We start from the raw sequence: 16,219 nt of genomic DNA on the forward strand, positions 1-16,219 counted from the left end.
TATAAAGTTTTCAAAAAACTGACATGGGATGTAAAAGATATGCATGCTAGAGTCAAAAATAGGACTTCGGACTTCAACAGAAAAAATAGGTAATAAAAAAGAATCAAAACCTAAAAATACCTACACCAAAATCTCCGTCTCGGAACCAGCTTTTCGGCACTTCTTTCGGATCGAAAAAATACCTCCGTATGCAAGAGTTATGGCCAAAAAACCACAAGTAGGTCCAAAAGCAATCGGGAGAGGTGCATGCAAGGGCTGATGCAGCGCTGACGACAGCAAGTCAACTGATTAAATTTGACGGTTTGATGGCCGTCGCAGCAAAAAAAAAAAAAAAAAAAAAGAGTGCCATGTGGCAGTTGACGTGGCAGGGGTGATGTGGCGGGTCCACGTGGCAAGGTGCCACGTGGCGCCCATGCCACGTGTCACCCCCGCAGGCGCTGAATCAGCAAAAAGGCTGAGTGGGCTGTAGTGCTATCGGGCTGAGCTGCTGGCGGGTGGAGGCGTCCGTAGGGGCGGCAGAGCCGGGAGGAGGTGGCCGCAGGGCGGCGACGAGGAGGAGCCGCTGGCGGAGGGCGGCGGACTGGCGGCGGCCGGGAGGAGGCCGGGCCGTGGCGGAGCGCGGGCGGCGCTGCCTGCTGCGGCCGCTGCGGGTGGCGCGCAGGTGGCGCAGTGGTGGCCCGGTGGTGGCGCGGTGGGGGCGCCCGAAAAATATATATATTTTTAAAAAAAAAATCCGTCGCTGCGTCCATACGACCGTACGGCAGACTCCCGGAAGCCTCAAAAATTTGCCAAAATTGCCCTGTCTCCAAAAATGACAAGTTTTATATGAATCCTGACTGCAAATGGCCTTCCGGATCCAATGGTGATGTTCGTTCAGTCCCAAAGTGCTTCGAAAAATTTCTGATCCCCTGATTTGAAGAAAAAATGCACAAACAAACTAGGGTTTGTGACTTCAAATCACAGCTTCAAAATTTCTTCAACGAAGCTGCAGCAGGAAGGCTCTGATACCATGTTGGAGTTGAGGAAATCCAACTCCGCAGTTGCCAAGATCACCTGCATGCGAACCTGTCAAAGAGAAGCCATAGAAGGGGAGGAGCATGGAGCATGGGCAAAACCCTAAACGGACATGAGAGCCATCATAATGCAAACACAAGAAGAAATGTATTTACAATAAGAAATTATATGATGATTCATGATACAATGAGAGAGAGCCCGAATATAAAGAGCTCATGGAAGCTTGTAGAACAAGCTGGAAGGAGGTAGAAGATAAGATTAACAACTCAGCACACATCCACAAAAAGTGGAATATGCTAAAAAAGGAACAAACTCCCGAGTTGTCAACAACTAACCACTACATGCATTAAATATAAAATATTAAATAAATGCATGACCTAAGTAAACTTAAGCAATAGAATAAATAATTAAATATTAATTATTTACTCTAACATGATCTAATAGATGCATGCATGATGAAAATTTTTTATGGATGTGGGTTCACTAAGTTGTGAAAAGTTTTATTTGTATATCTAGACCTTGGATAACTGATTCATCCCCCTCTTAGTTATTCTAAAGAATTCTAACCACTATTTTTTGAGATTTTGACAAGGTTTGGTCAAAATTTTGACCAAAGCATCAACCAAGATGTGAAACCCATTATGACATCCTAGTCAATGCTTTGGTTGACATTTTGACCAATTCTAGCCCTTGACCAATATGGTGATAACTATAACCCTTATCACCATATCCATTTTCCTATAAAAGAGATCCACAATAAAAATTGCCTTATCACTGTAATCTATAGTGATCCTTCTTATAGCCATACTACTTTGTCATCATTGCATATAGTGATATACATCTCTTCATTGCTTATTGTTATGTCATGTTTACATTAAACATGATGTGCAATCCTTTTGACCTATCACTATAATATATAGTGGCCTATACTTCTTTTTTGTCTTAACACATTGTGATACATGTGTCTTCATCACTTATTAGTATGTCATGCTTACTCCAAATGTGATGCATGATCATGAATTTTCTATTGCTAATCACTACAACACCATCCTCCCATTTTTTATCACTAAAAATACTTTTTTCTGAGACATATAGTGATATAATATATTTATTGCTCATTGCCAATATGACTATATTTCATTTCTTCTTTCCAATAATCGCTAGGTGTTATAGTGATATATCTTCCTTATCACTCATCTCTATGCCAATTTTATGCTTACTTCACATAGTGATAGGAGAGACTACTACATGTCATAGCGATATAACACCCAAGTTTTCTTATGACCAAGATATCATCATTATAGTATATATCAATTCATGAAGCTTTCTAGCTATAGCTATAGTGATATATGAGAAAATTATAAGGCAATGGTTATGATGACAAAACCTTTCAAGGGTTGACTTATTTGATGTAGCTCCTTCAACACATGAAATTGCACAACATCACCAGGTTGCAACAAGGTCTCCCTTTGCTTCGAACAATTCTATGATCTTGTATAGGCACAAAAATGCACCATAGTTTTTGACCTACAAATTTGAAATGAGAAGAAAGATATTCATTTTATTTTTGACTTATTCAATGTATCTCCTTTGATGCATGGAACTGCCCAACATTGTGAGATCTTAACACAAAGTCTTTTCACTTCAAATAGTCCTGTGATCCTACACAAGCATGAAAATGCACCACAATTTTTGAATTGTGAATGTCAAATGAGTAGAAATATATTCATTTGATATTTGACTCATTCAATGTAGCTCCTTCAATGCATGAAACTACACAATTTTTTTATGCACCCAAGAATCCTTGGAATTGCACAATGTTTTCATAACACATAGCGATATATGTCTCTTCATCACTTCTCACTATGTCATGTTTACACCAAACATGACACGTGATACTTTTGACCTATTATTATGATATGTAGTGACCTATACTTCTTTTTCATCACAACACATAGTGATACTCTTGTCTACATCTCTTATCACTATGTCATGTTTACTCCAAATATGACGCATGATCCTTCTAACCCATAGCTATATTATATAGTGACCTATACTTCCTTTTTGTCATAATACATAGTGATATATGTGTCTTCATTTCTTATCACTATGTCATGTTTACTCCAAATGTGAATGTGGTGTGATGCACAATTTCTTGTAGTCTCCTATGATGGGGAGAGTTTGTAAGTGGCACCTACTTGTCAAACTTGAAGTGCAAGATGAAGGTGATGGAATGAATCCTTTTCAATGGAAAAAATTTAGTGGACTCTATTTCAGTCTAACAAAGATGTGGTAATAGAGTTGCATGTAGCTATTCGACTACATAGGCTTGAAACAATTATCACAGTAGAATCAAAGCAAGATAATACATAATGTGGTTTTGTCTATGTGACTCATAGGGACAACAACCATGCAAACTAAGAGGAAGACAATGAAAATTTTTATTTTTTGAAGAGCCAGACTAGGATTCCTTATCAAAATTTTCCTCAAACATCTACTAGACACTATATTTTTCATACACTTGAAAACAAAGTGGTGTACAACTATAAAAGAAACTTCTAGAAAGCTTACTTCAAATAAGATTGAAATTATAATTTATTATTTTATAATTACATCTATGGAGTTTTCTAAAGGGCTCCCAAAATTTTACAATGTTTTAAATACAAAAGAAATAGTCAATAACAAAAAAAATCATCAAAGATATAAGGATTATACCTAAATAAAAAACAATTACACTTTTACTATTAATATACAATACTATTATGAACATTAAGATATTAAAAGACATTTAGTAATATATATCATTATTTCATGTGAAATATTTGAATTTGGTAAGACAACATGACATATACTAAACGTCAATCTCTAAACTAATTTAATGCCAAAGATTTTCTATTACCTTGTCATTGCCTTTCACTTCCTTTCTTGTGGTGTTGATCAATCTCAGGTGGCAACCCATACAAGTCATTTCTTCTATAAAAGTAGTTGGTTCCTCCATAAAAAGGGCCTTGGAGTGCATTTGATTCCTTCTCAATAGTCTACATACACCCAACATCTTCATTGTTACATCTATAATCATGTAATAACTCAATAAAAAAATCTTTGGAGCTCTTGGATAATTAGTTCAAAAAAGATAGTAAATTATTTCTTACTTGTACAAGTATTTTCAACTAGTTTCCTTGAGACTTCCATGGAACACTTGAGGGAATTTAACAAAACCCCATTCTTTCTCTGATTTACATTCAAGGAAAAAACACATAACATGTTCTATAGCTTTGTAATCATTGACATACACATCACTGTCTAGATTTAGTGTGAAAGGAGCATTTGTCATCAATGCTGAGACTCTTTCTTAAAAACCCAACACCACATCAAATCAGTAAAAATCATGTTAAGAAATAGTATATTTTTTCAATACCATCAAAACCTATCATAGTTGACAATACAATATTATATAGTTCATGTTATTCTTCAAATTTGACATTACTATTAAAATTTCCAAACAATTATTCAAAAAAAATTCAATCACAATTTATACCTAAAACTTTGTAAATAAGTTCTAGAAAGATAAATTAAAAAAATCTACTAACCATGACATTCATCGTGCTAGCCTTATAATGATGGCTGACCTATGGGGTGTTTCTCTCTAGTAATATATATCAGGTGGGGCAAAGCATCATCTTTCTTGTCATGAACCATTTTGTTTTCATGAATAACCTGTACATATAAAGAATTAATAGTGTGAGATATTCATTCTCTAGAGAAGCTCTTACTATCTTGATTAAAGTTTATACTGCAAAAACATAATAGACAATCATTTTAACTTCATACTCTCCCTATTACCTATACTATACTTGTATGGTTTCTAACATCTGAGCTTCTATACAAAAAACCATCAACACTATGATGAGAAGTAAAATCAAGTGGAACTTATTTTTCTTCTAATATTTTTCTTATCCTTTTCTTGAAACCTTTATTCTCATCCTACAAAGTATCATTTAACAATGTTAAGGAGAGATGATGATTTAATAACATAGGAACTATTAATTTCTGTATTTTAATCACATCATCATCACCTTCATACCTTTCCATTCTCGAAAAAAATCATTATTAGATGACTCATTTTCTTTGGAGAAATACATAAATGGTGCATTCTTCTTTATTTGGAACTTTTTACAGAATGGCACCCATTTTTTGGAAAAGCTCAAAGTTTCTACAAAAGAGTAGAAAGTGATGAGAAATGCAACATCATCTGAGATATAACAAGCAAAGTTTTCTACTGGATAATCAAGTGTAGTTATTGATGTAGACTCTTTGAACAAATCTATTGTAGTGATGATAGCATCCATAGTAGGAAGCTTGGAAACAAATTCTCCACTATATCTACAAGATAAAAACATAACACAACACCCAAGTTTTTGTAGTGTTTCAAAGAGGAATAAACATATAAGACCTTCACAACACCCAAAATTACAGTAAACTCATCCTAAAAGAGAAATAATATATCATAAGGTGAAGTGAAATATCTAAAGGGTGAGAGGAAAGGGAGGATTTTTTAGGAAGGGCCAATTTAGACAACAACAAGCAGGTCTCTTCAAAAATCAGAGATAAGGAGGGCAAGAAAAAAAATCTGGGTAAGTTATGTTGTAGAATTCATTGGTTTTCCAAGTTTAGCAAAGTTTCATTGCAAAATTTGCAAGAGGTAAATATGGGATCACTTGAATAGGTTTCATTTTGAGTTCTAGTTTTCTTTTGGAAACTACTTAGACTATCTTAAAGAAGGAAAACTAGGAAGTTATAGATAGAATTTAATCCACTTAAGCATTTGGAAAGAGAGAAATAGACCTATGGTCAAGGAAAAGTTTTGGATGTTGCACATATAAAGTTAAATGTGGAGTTTGGGTAGGGTGAAATGGAACAATTGGTAGGGATAGGGTTGTGGTGCTTCCATCTAGATCTAGTTGCAAGACCCAAAATGAGGCAAGTGGTAATGTTGTTGAAGATGGAGGATCAAGTACCTAATCTTCCTCTAGAGAATCATATAACATAGAGTATCATCCCATCATTCTAGACCTACAATGAATGAAATTGATTAATTAAAAAAAAGTATGTTAGTTTGAGCTTTACTTGGTTTCAAGAATACTTTAATGTTCTCTACTTAACAAGGCCAACCATGTGAAGGTGGAAGCTTATCTAGCCTCACACCCTCCCCTAACATCTATCTAAATTACCCATTAACATATAATTACATACTTCATTCATTCAATCATGCACTTATGAACTATAACATGCAATTAATACAATCACATAGCATTACTTAATATGATCTATAAATTCATTAATAAAAAATAATAATCAAGAATTCATTAACACATAAAAATATTCATTAAGATGCCGTAAAAATCAATATTAATATGCAACATTCATAGATAATGACTTAAAACAACGTTCTTTCAATATCCAACAAATTTTGTCAAACAAAGTTTATCAAAGAGCATTTTAAAAAAATCATTTCTTCTTTTTGTTTTTCTTAGCTTTCTTAAGGAAAAGACTGATTGGAGCATCAATATCTTCCTCATTCTCCTCCTCTTATGGCACATGTATTGTCAAATTATGATGCCTCCTATTTTGAGGAGCTCGAGGCTGCTGCACTAAAGGGGGCTTTGTTGCTATAACATGTAGATGGGTTAAATTGGCATACTCTTTTTCTTTTTTTGACTATTACAAGTATTTCATTAACCAGTAGAACATAACATGTATTTTTCTTATCTAACGATGCCACATCATGTATAATAAAATTTTGATCTACTGCCACCTCAGCATGTTAGACACTTCAAACAAGCTACACTCATTAACCATGATGTTCAACATGATCTAAAATATTTTTAAAAAAGGTTGCATGTCAAATTGTAATTGAAGATGTTAAGTTCTATTCATAATTGTGTGATTAATTTCCAATGTAAAATTAATACCTCCACCACTATGATGCACATAATGGCCTTTATCACGTGTAGGTTGTGTGATAAGATTTGAATCCTATAGTGAAATGTTATGCACATTATTATGCAATCAACTTATGTTGGAAACTAACATCAATTTTTTTTTCTCAACTATTCAATTTGATTTCCTTTTCATTTGACCAATTTACCTGTGTCTCATTTGGTGCACCAAATTCTTGGGTATGGCTTTTAGATTCTTGGCATAGGTGTGCAGCCACAACTTTATAGCCTTCCTTCAAGGAAATATTTTTATCTTCATCCGTGGGCTCTACATTGAATTTTGTGCCCTATTATTTTTTCTTAATATTTTTAGTTGTGCATGTATGATTTGATTAAACAAATGTTTTTGCAACATTATATAAAAAAAAAATTATATGAAATTCCATTGTTGCTACTTAAAAGTCAAGAGTGAAGATTCATATAGCCATCAGAGCCAAGTTTGTGTTGACCAACCTTTTGTAGTCTCACTTTTGTAGCTTTTGATGTGTCCTGCACTCTATGAAAAGTTTGAAACATGTGCCAAATTATATATTTACAAAGATTACTAATTAGTGCATGATTACATTCTACTTAATACTATCATAACATACCTTATTTTGCCCTTTTTTGGTTCAATTCCTTTACCATTTAGCCTCTCTCTTTTGCATCTTCTATTATTTCATTCCACTCCATTGGTGGAATCATAGGATGATGCTTGTACTTTGGGTTATCCTTTAGACCCCTTCTATATTGATCTCTCACAATCTTTATGTGTTTAGATGCTCTTTTGAGAAGTAGGGTACAGTAAAAAATGTTTTTTTGTAGAGAGATCCTTAAAAGATGTAATGATCTGATTTTTTAATTCAGGACCCTGGTCATTCTACCTTTTTTGAAAAAATATTTTGTTTAGATCAATAATTTTAATATAGTACAATAAATGGAAGAAGAAAAAAATATTGTAGCAATTCAATAGGAAACTACATACCTTTTTATGTATGGTGGGTTCAAATAGCTTCAATGTCATTTCAAAAAGAGTATCATAGAAAGCATCATTTCCTACAAAAATATCATGGAATTATTAGTCAAAAATGAGTTATGTATAAGTAAACTACAATTATAGAGTAAATAATAACAATTTTAAAGCACCTAGAAGCTTTGACAATTTTAATGGAAACATGGTTTTCTTGTTCAACAATTATGTCCTTGCAAATGAACCACTACTAGTCACACAAGTTACTTTAGGAAATGGTTCAAATTCACTAGTAGTTAGTGGTCTCTATTGTTCTATCAACTTTAGGTGCAGCCATTAGTACACAAAATAGGTCATGAGTATAAAATCCACCCAAAGAAAAAAACAATGCATGATTAGCACATAAAAAAATAGAAAAATATGTTTTACCATTTGTACTTGGTATAGTCAAAGATTTATGCAAGCTCCTTGTTGTCGACAATGCAGTCGATGATATTAGAGCGATGACTGAAGGAGGCATCTGCACTTCATCATGAGCTAAAGAATACATTGTTAGCAAATACATTTGCAATGGATAAAGATAAAATGGGATATTATCTAGAAGCATCCAAAAATCAAAGTTAAGTGTTATAATGTTGATAAAAATAAACAATGTTGCACTAGTAGGACCACAATTTTCTGTTATTGTTCATATTGTTTCAAATGTAGCTAGTGAAATTCATGTACTGATTCTTTCATTTGGAGCAATAGATCCAACTCTCTCATCATATTAGTATGGAATGATTTGTTTCTATGAAAGAAATGGATAGCTTCTTATTTTGATTGCATATATAGATGATATTTATGGAATGATGGCAGTTGCAATAGTGATTCACTTTTTTGGCTAGAAAGGTATTGTGGTTACATAAATAGATGATGATTATGAGAGAAATGGAGTAGCTTCTTTGAATGATGTACTAGTAAATGTTAATGCTAATATTGTTAAAAAAATACCATTTCCTCCTAGAGTCAATAAAAATGATATTGGAAGTGTGTTCATGATGTTAGCTTTGATGGAAAATGGAAAATCAAACACCAATTATTATGAGCTTGTGCAATAGTTTGCCTCAAGGGTTTTCTATGTAGAACTATTCTTATATCTGCTACTATAATTTAAGATAATCATCTACATGTTATAGCTACCATATAATTCTCACATTGCATTTTCTAGTGCACTAGAGTTAATTTGCATATGCATACTAGGGTTATCTTTGTATAACTACAATAGTGCAGAAATTTGATGCAGGAATGTGTTGTATAACTGATGCATTCTTTCTTCTCAGAGGAGTTCTTCTATTTAATTTGTAGCATAAATCAAATCATGATTTTCAAGGATGTCCAAAGGAGAAAGCCACATTGTTAGCAAAGACATTTGCAACATTTTTTGTTTTCATTTGCAATGGATAAAAATCATACTTAAGTGTTATAATGTTGTAAAGAGAATGTATTATTTACATGAAGGTTGTGTGCTACAACCCTCATCATATTGACCATGCAGTGTCATAGGTGTCACAAAATACTATAAGAAGAATACATAATATTTTAGATCATGATCCATAAGGTACTATAAGATATAAAAATATATTTAACATTTATCATTGCTTAAGATTAATTAATGGTTACCTTTAAAGAATTGACTCTAAGTATCAATTCTTATTTCAGTGCCTTTGTCTCCTCGGTTATGTTTTGGTTGAGGAAAAGGTTAAGAATTTCATCAGTATGAGTTTATGGGCCATGAAGATGAGGTTAGTGCTACACATGATGTCATCTACAAATGATGCCTAAGTTTTAGTTTGCATTTGATCTATTGTCATTCTCACTTTTCCCTATCAATAAGTATCAAGTTGTGACATCAATATCTATAAAATTTCATCAAAATAACTCCAAAGCCATACAGAAGAGAACATAATAATATGAAATTTTTTTCTATATAATTTTTACAATTACACTAATTAGGGTTTACCTTCACTAAAGAAGGTGTGTGAGGTACATCCTAGCTTGTGCCTTGTGGGTGTATCCATGTCACCTTGTGAAAAAGATTAGTAATTCTTAGCAATCAATAGTGAAATGAAAGTAATACACATTGATCATATGTTGATCAAAAAAAATTATATAAATAAATAATGACCCCATCATACTTTAAATTGATCATACATTGACATACATTTCATTGATCATCATCTTGATCCTTGTCATCATCACCATCATCACCATCATCATACTTGTCACTTTGATCATCATTATCACCACCACCATCTTCATTGTCATAATTATCATCTTCATCACCATTATCATGACCATCATCATCATCATCATCATCTCCTTGATCATTATTGTCTTCATTAGCATGATCATCATCATCGTCATCATCATAATCACCATCACTGTCAGCATCACCAGAATCACCATCATCTTCTTCTTCTTCGTCATTGTGTAATACTCATTCATGATCATCATTTACTTTGTCTTTTGATTCTTTAGTATCTTCTTGTTCCATCACATTATACTTTACCAACCTTCCTCTTAGATCATTTCTAACAAAAAATGACCAACCCAGTTTATGTGGAATGTCAAAGTAAAACACTTACTCACATTGTCTTGGAATAACATAGGTTTCATCTCTAACTAGCTCAAATGACCTTGTATTAATCATTGTAAATATACTATCATGTTCAATAATAGTCCTATTAGGATTATTTTGATTCAATAATAGCTTGTACTGTTTGATGACAAATAGAACTAATTTGAATGAATTAAAGTCACACTCAAGTATATCATCCAAAATTCCATAGTGTCTATTTTTTAGATTGTTCAGGATGTATGTCATTTCTAGATGAAATATCGGCGACCTCGAAGACTACACTTATACCAGAATCAAAAAATTTCTTCATTTCATCTAACTTTTTAATGAAAAATTTATGATCATGGTAGTACATAGCTTTGTGGTGTTTGATATGCAATTATTCAAACATGTCAAGATTATTTGCATTGATCTATGAGTTGATATTAAACTTATGGGTCATAATTAGTAATCTTCTATGCACATTTCTATCTATTAAGCCATATGCTAGATCAAGTACCATTGGTATAACTGTTAGCCATTTCCCCCCCTTTTATTCTCTTGTCATCATTGTTGAATTTGATCAGAGATACTCGCCATGCAGTAGACAGGTGTCAATATTATGGGAGTTTAAGAGGCATCAAAAGAGGAAAGTACAAAGGAGCTCAAAATAGAATATCCACTACTAGATCTTCTTGATGCAATGTGCACATGCTTTGTAGAAGACACAAGAGTTATTTGGTTGGCCTGGTGGTGGTGACATCATGTGGTGGACAAATGTCAACATCATGGGAGCTCTAAATAGATAGAAGGAAGAAAAGTTTCAAATACTTGAAATGCAGCCACATATCATGGAACTTAAGTAAAGAATTTTGCAAGAGGGATTTTAAGATTGAGATCAACAATAGAGATATAATAATTGATTAAAAGATTTTTGTTCATTTTTTAAGAGGATGATAAGGATCTATGGCCCATAGGTTTTCTTAGCAAGTGTGAGATGTGTGGGATTGTGTCATGTGTCCTATGCACCAAAGGGTAAATTAGGGGCATCACAACATCATAAGGGAAAGGAATGTTATGCATTTTGTGGTCATATTTTCACACGGTCAACATAGTCAGTGAAGAAAGAGTTGTGAAGCAATGATTAAAATAAAGTGCAATGTCACAGGTTAATAATAGATTGAATAACATGTGAGGTTGTAGAATATTTCAAGGATATAGGGCCACATGGTATCTTGATGGTTGAACTCAGTTGACTTGATGACAAGGCTAATTAGGCATTATTGTAACACTATCAAAAGTGGCTTGTTTATGCCAAATAGATCATTTTGGTTTCCTAAAACCACCTTTTGGTGTTTTTGGCACCTTATAAATATTAAAAGCATTCCTCCACCATCATGGATATCTATCTACTAGTCAAAGCAGTAATGGTTGACATTTTTATCTCATCAAGGCTCAAGTTGCATGAAAAGTTAGATTTACTACATTTGGACATGCACCCGATCAAATCTTTCTCATATTAATAGTTATTGTTCTCTACAACTTGAATGCAATGGTTGAGTTCTAAGGTTTTAGTGAAAATTTTCTTAGTTATGCCTAAGCTATAAAAGAAAGTTTTGTAATCCTTTCAAGGGTTAGTTTTTTTCTAATTCTATATTAGTTGTATTGCATACTCTTCCACTATAATTTCCTTTTATTTTGAATGAATATACTTCTTTGTTGTACCTCTTTCATCCATTAATATATTGTGCAATACATTTTTTCCTTTTGTTAATGTATTGCCTCTATTCTTCAACTTGTATGTTGTATCTATTTTTCCTTTGAATTATATAGAGTGAAACTCCTTCTTTATAGCATTCATTTGGTTTTCTAATCTACATGTGATTTTTGAGTTCAAATAAGGATTGAATCTATGCATTTTGGGATTATATTGATGAATTATGTAGTACTAGGTAGCAATAAGACTGAACAAACTATTTTGGTGTATCACCCCCTTAGATTAGATTAGGTAGTTTGACATTCATGCATTTACTTCTCCCTTTCCCTTCTAAGAGGTAGTTAAATGCATCCTGATAGTAAGGAAGTCAACCTTCTCCAAAGACTCAATCTCATTCTTCAATTCCCACAACTTGGAGATTGTTTCCATATTTCACAAGGTTACCTTTAGGTCAAAGTTTAGGAGAAGGTAAAAACTTTTGTGGCAAAAGTAACATTGGGATCTCCATTACAATGAGATTTTTTAACCAATGATGTAACACCATCCCATTTTAATGAGTGGCCATTTTTTTGAGACTATTGAATCCATACCATCATCTAATCAAGATTTTTTGCAATATACAATTGTAGTGCATCCCACTCATGACCAACTAGAGAGAAAACAACTAGACCAGTTAGAAACAACTTATATTAATGATGTATAAGAATTAATTAATTACAATGACATTTTATAATTACTTCTCACTTTTCTTAATCTACCTTTCCCCATTAAGTACTCCCCTTCGAGTCTGTTAATGGAGTTGGAATCCCAAATGTGATCTACATGGACTTTTGATGCAAAATTGGGAAGATATTCACTAATTTACACCATGGTTTGGTATACCATATATCACTCTACCATATAACCATTAGGATGTGCTCTTTGTCAAACTGAGCCCTTCATACATTTCAAGTGCCTCTCAATAATCCACATTGACCTAGTTTGTGCAGGTCCACAGAATTCAATCTCCTCAACTTGATGTATGAGGTAGTGTTGTCACAAAATTTTGCACCCCTATCCAAAATTTTGATATAAGGAAAACCTTGTGAAACATGGAAACAACCTCCAAGCTATGGGACTTGATCTATGAGGTTGAGTCTTCAAAGAAGGCCAGCTTCCTTTACTATCAAGATGCACAGTCACTTAAGAAATAAATTATAGCCTAAAGTTTTATATGAAATTTTTCTGCACCCCACTTTATTTCAACTTTAAAATATGTGGATGTTACCATGATTAAATTAAAATATGGCAATTTTGGTGGGAAGGCAAAAATGACCAACAATTCTGGTGACTTAGGGAATGCAAGCCTTCTATTCATACAACTAGTGACCTTATGAATCCATTGGGCTACAGAGTCATAAACCAATAAGATTTGAACATACTAAAACACCATAGCCCTACCCCTATTTCTCTACAACCACAAAATAGGAACAAAAATCCTCTACAACCTTCAAAATGTTAAAACTTGCTATCCTCTAGAGGGACAACCTATGCTTGTACACTTATTGGAAAGAAAGAAAACTATTCTAATATGTACAAAAAACCTTCAACCTTCTCTAAAAGCAAGGTTTAAGTTGAATCCCATTGACTAATATTGGGAGAACTTGACCATCGGGCTTGGATAGCTAAAAAGTGTTGGCCTCTTTGTAGTTGGTGATAATATATTGGCCAGTCCACATCACATCAAATTGGGAGTGCCTACCTAGCTTAGCTCTATCAACATTCGATTTGAGGACAAGGTCTCCTTCCTTGAAGACTCTAGCCATAGCCTTCTTGCCAAAGCTTCTTTTGAACTATTGCTAATGTACATCAAGTGTACACATAGCTTGCTATCTTTTTTCCTCCATTTCCATTATTTCAACTATCCTAACTATCATAGCATCACCTTCAACTAGCTCCAATTGATGAGCTAGTTCAAGATGGGGGAACTCAATTGAAATAGGAAGCCTTTCTTCCCTTCCATATACTAGCATGAAGGGTGAGTTCTTAATTTCTCTCTTGAGTGTGATTATGTCAACCTAAAGGGAAATTTTCAACTTAGAATGCCAACACCTCTAATTTTCTTCAATTTTCATCTTCATTATTATGATGAGGTTCTTATTAGAGGATTCTACAAAGCCATTCCCTTGGGGGTAATGATTTGAGGAAGTGCTCAAATATGTTCCATATTCTAGAGCCCATGAGCATCTATAATTCCTAATAAAAGATCTAGCATTATCTAATATGATGGTTGATGGAATGCCAAATCTGGTCACTATTCCACCAAGGAACTCAATCATTGAAGTTTTTGTTGCATCTCTTAGAGCTACTACCTCTATCCATCTTGTGAAATAATCTATGGCTGCCAAGATCCATTTGTGACTAGCACTAGAGGGTAGGTTTATTGGACCAATAAAATCCAAACCCCATTGAGCAAAGGGTTGGTCTACTTGGATGGGATGGAGAGGAATGGCGGCCAATCTTTTCTTTCCAGAGAAGAAAGAACATTTATCACATATCCTCACATGTTTGTTGCAATCATTGATAAGAGTTGGTCAATAATAACCACCCCTCATTATCTTCATTACTAGAACCCTAGCTCAAAAATGACCACTAGTAGGCCCATCATATAACTCTTTTAATAGCCTACTAATCAAATCTATTTTGATACATCTCAATAGGACTCCATTAGTTTCCTTCCTAAATAGTGTTCCATCCACCAAGATATAAGGGATAGACTCCAATCTAAGTTGTCTTCTCTTAGCTCTATTCAGGCCACGTGGATATCTTCCCTCTACCAAGAAAGTAGTCATATCATGCAACCAACCATTTTGACTTTCATTCCCTATTAGTTGCTCATTTTGTATTAAGAGGGAAGCTTCCTTGAGTGTCTCAAAAGAAGATACCATCTGCTCACACAATCCCCTAGCTCTCACAAGTTTTGTGATCCTGATATCAATATCATATTCCATGACTTTTATGATCCATCGAGCTCTTTTTTCACTAATATCCTTGTTCAGTAGGAACTCCTTTACACTTGCATGTGGAACCAAGAGCTAAACCTTATTGTGAGACAAAAGATGTCTAAATTTTTTGAGAGCCCTTACAAAAATAAGGAATTATTTCTCTATATATTTTTATCTTCCTTCATAATCCTTAAGCCCCTCACTAAAGAAAGTAATGGGCCACTCCAAATTCTCATCATTTAGTTGTGTTAGAATAGCTAATATACTTGATTCTCCTCCAAGGGAGTAAAGGATGAAGTCTCTATCAAATTTGGGATTAACAAGAGTGTGAGATGATGCAATTGATTTCTTGATCTCTTCAAAACTATTTTTCCCCTCTTTGGTTCAAGTAAACACCATATTCTTCTTCAACATAGTTGTGAGAGGCTTCATCATGGAGGCAAGATTAGGAATGAACCTTCTTACAAAGTTGATCCTACCAAGAAAGCTCTATATTTTTTTCTTATGACTAGGAAGTGAGAGAGAGAGAGACTTGCTTATACTCTCTCTAGATCTATTGTTAGCCCATCTCTTGACACAATATGTCCTAGGAGCTTTCCTTGGTTAGTGGTAAAAACATAGTTCTTAGGATTCAGGAACATACCATACTCTCTGCATATTTCAAATATATGTCTCAAATGATCAAAATGATTTGCTGCATGTTTTGAGAAAATAGTTATATCATCAAGATAGACTAATACAAAAATTTCTAGCACACCCTTGAAGGCCACCTCCATTGCCTTCTAAAATGTGGCACCTACATTAGTTAGTCCAAATGACATCTTACAATAAGCATAGGTACCCCATTTGTTAGTGAATGTTATTTTACATCGATTTGACTCTTGGACTAGCACCTAACTATAGCATAAAAAACCATCTAAGAAAGAAAACCTTTCTGAGCCACTAACTTTCGATAGA

General features: G+C 33.8%; 1 pseudogene; it reads left to right on the forward strand.

Moving 5' to 3' along the window:
* LOC149558026 (glycine dehydrogenase (decarboxylating) 1, mitochondrial-like) overlaps window positions 1-917 on the forward strand; it is a 123,581-nt pseudogene extending 122,664 nt beyond the window's left edge.
* The last annotated feature ends 15,302 nt before the right edge of the window (window positions 918-16,219 follow it).

Source organism: Cupressus sempervirens, chromosome 5 (assembly GCF_028749045.1).
Source record: "Cupressus sempervirens isolate cs-2001-9-10 chromosome 5, ASM2874904v1, whole genome shotgun sequence".
Lineage (NCBI taxonomy): Eukaryota > Viridiplantae > Streptophyta > Pinopsida > Cupressales > Cupressaceae > Cupressus > Cupressus sempervirens.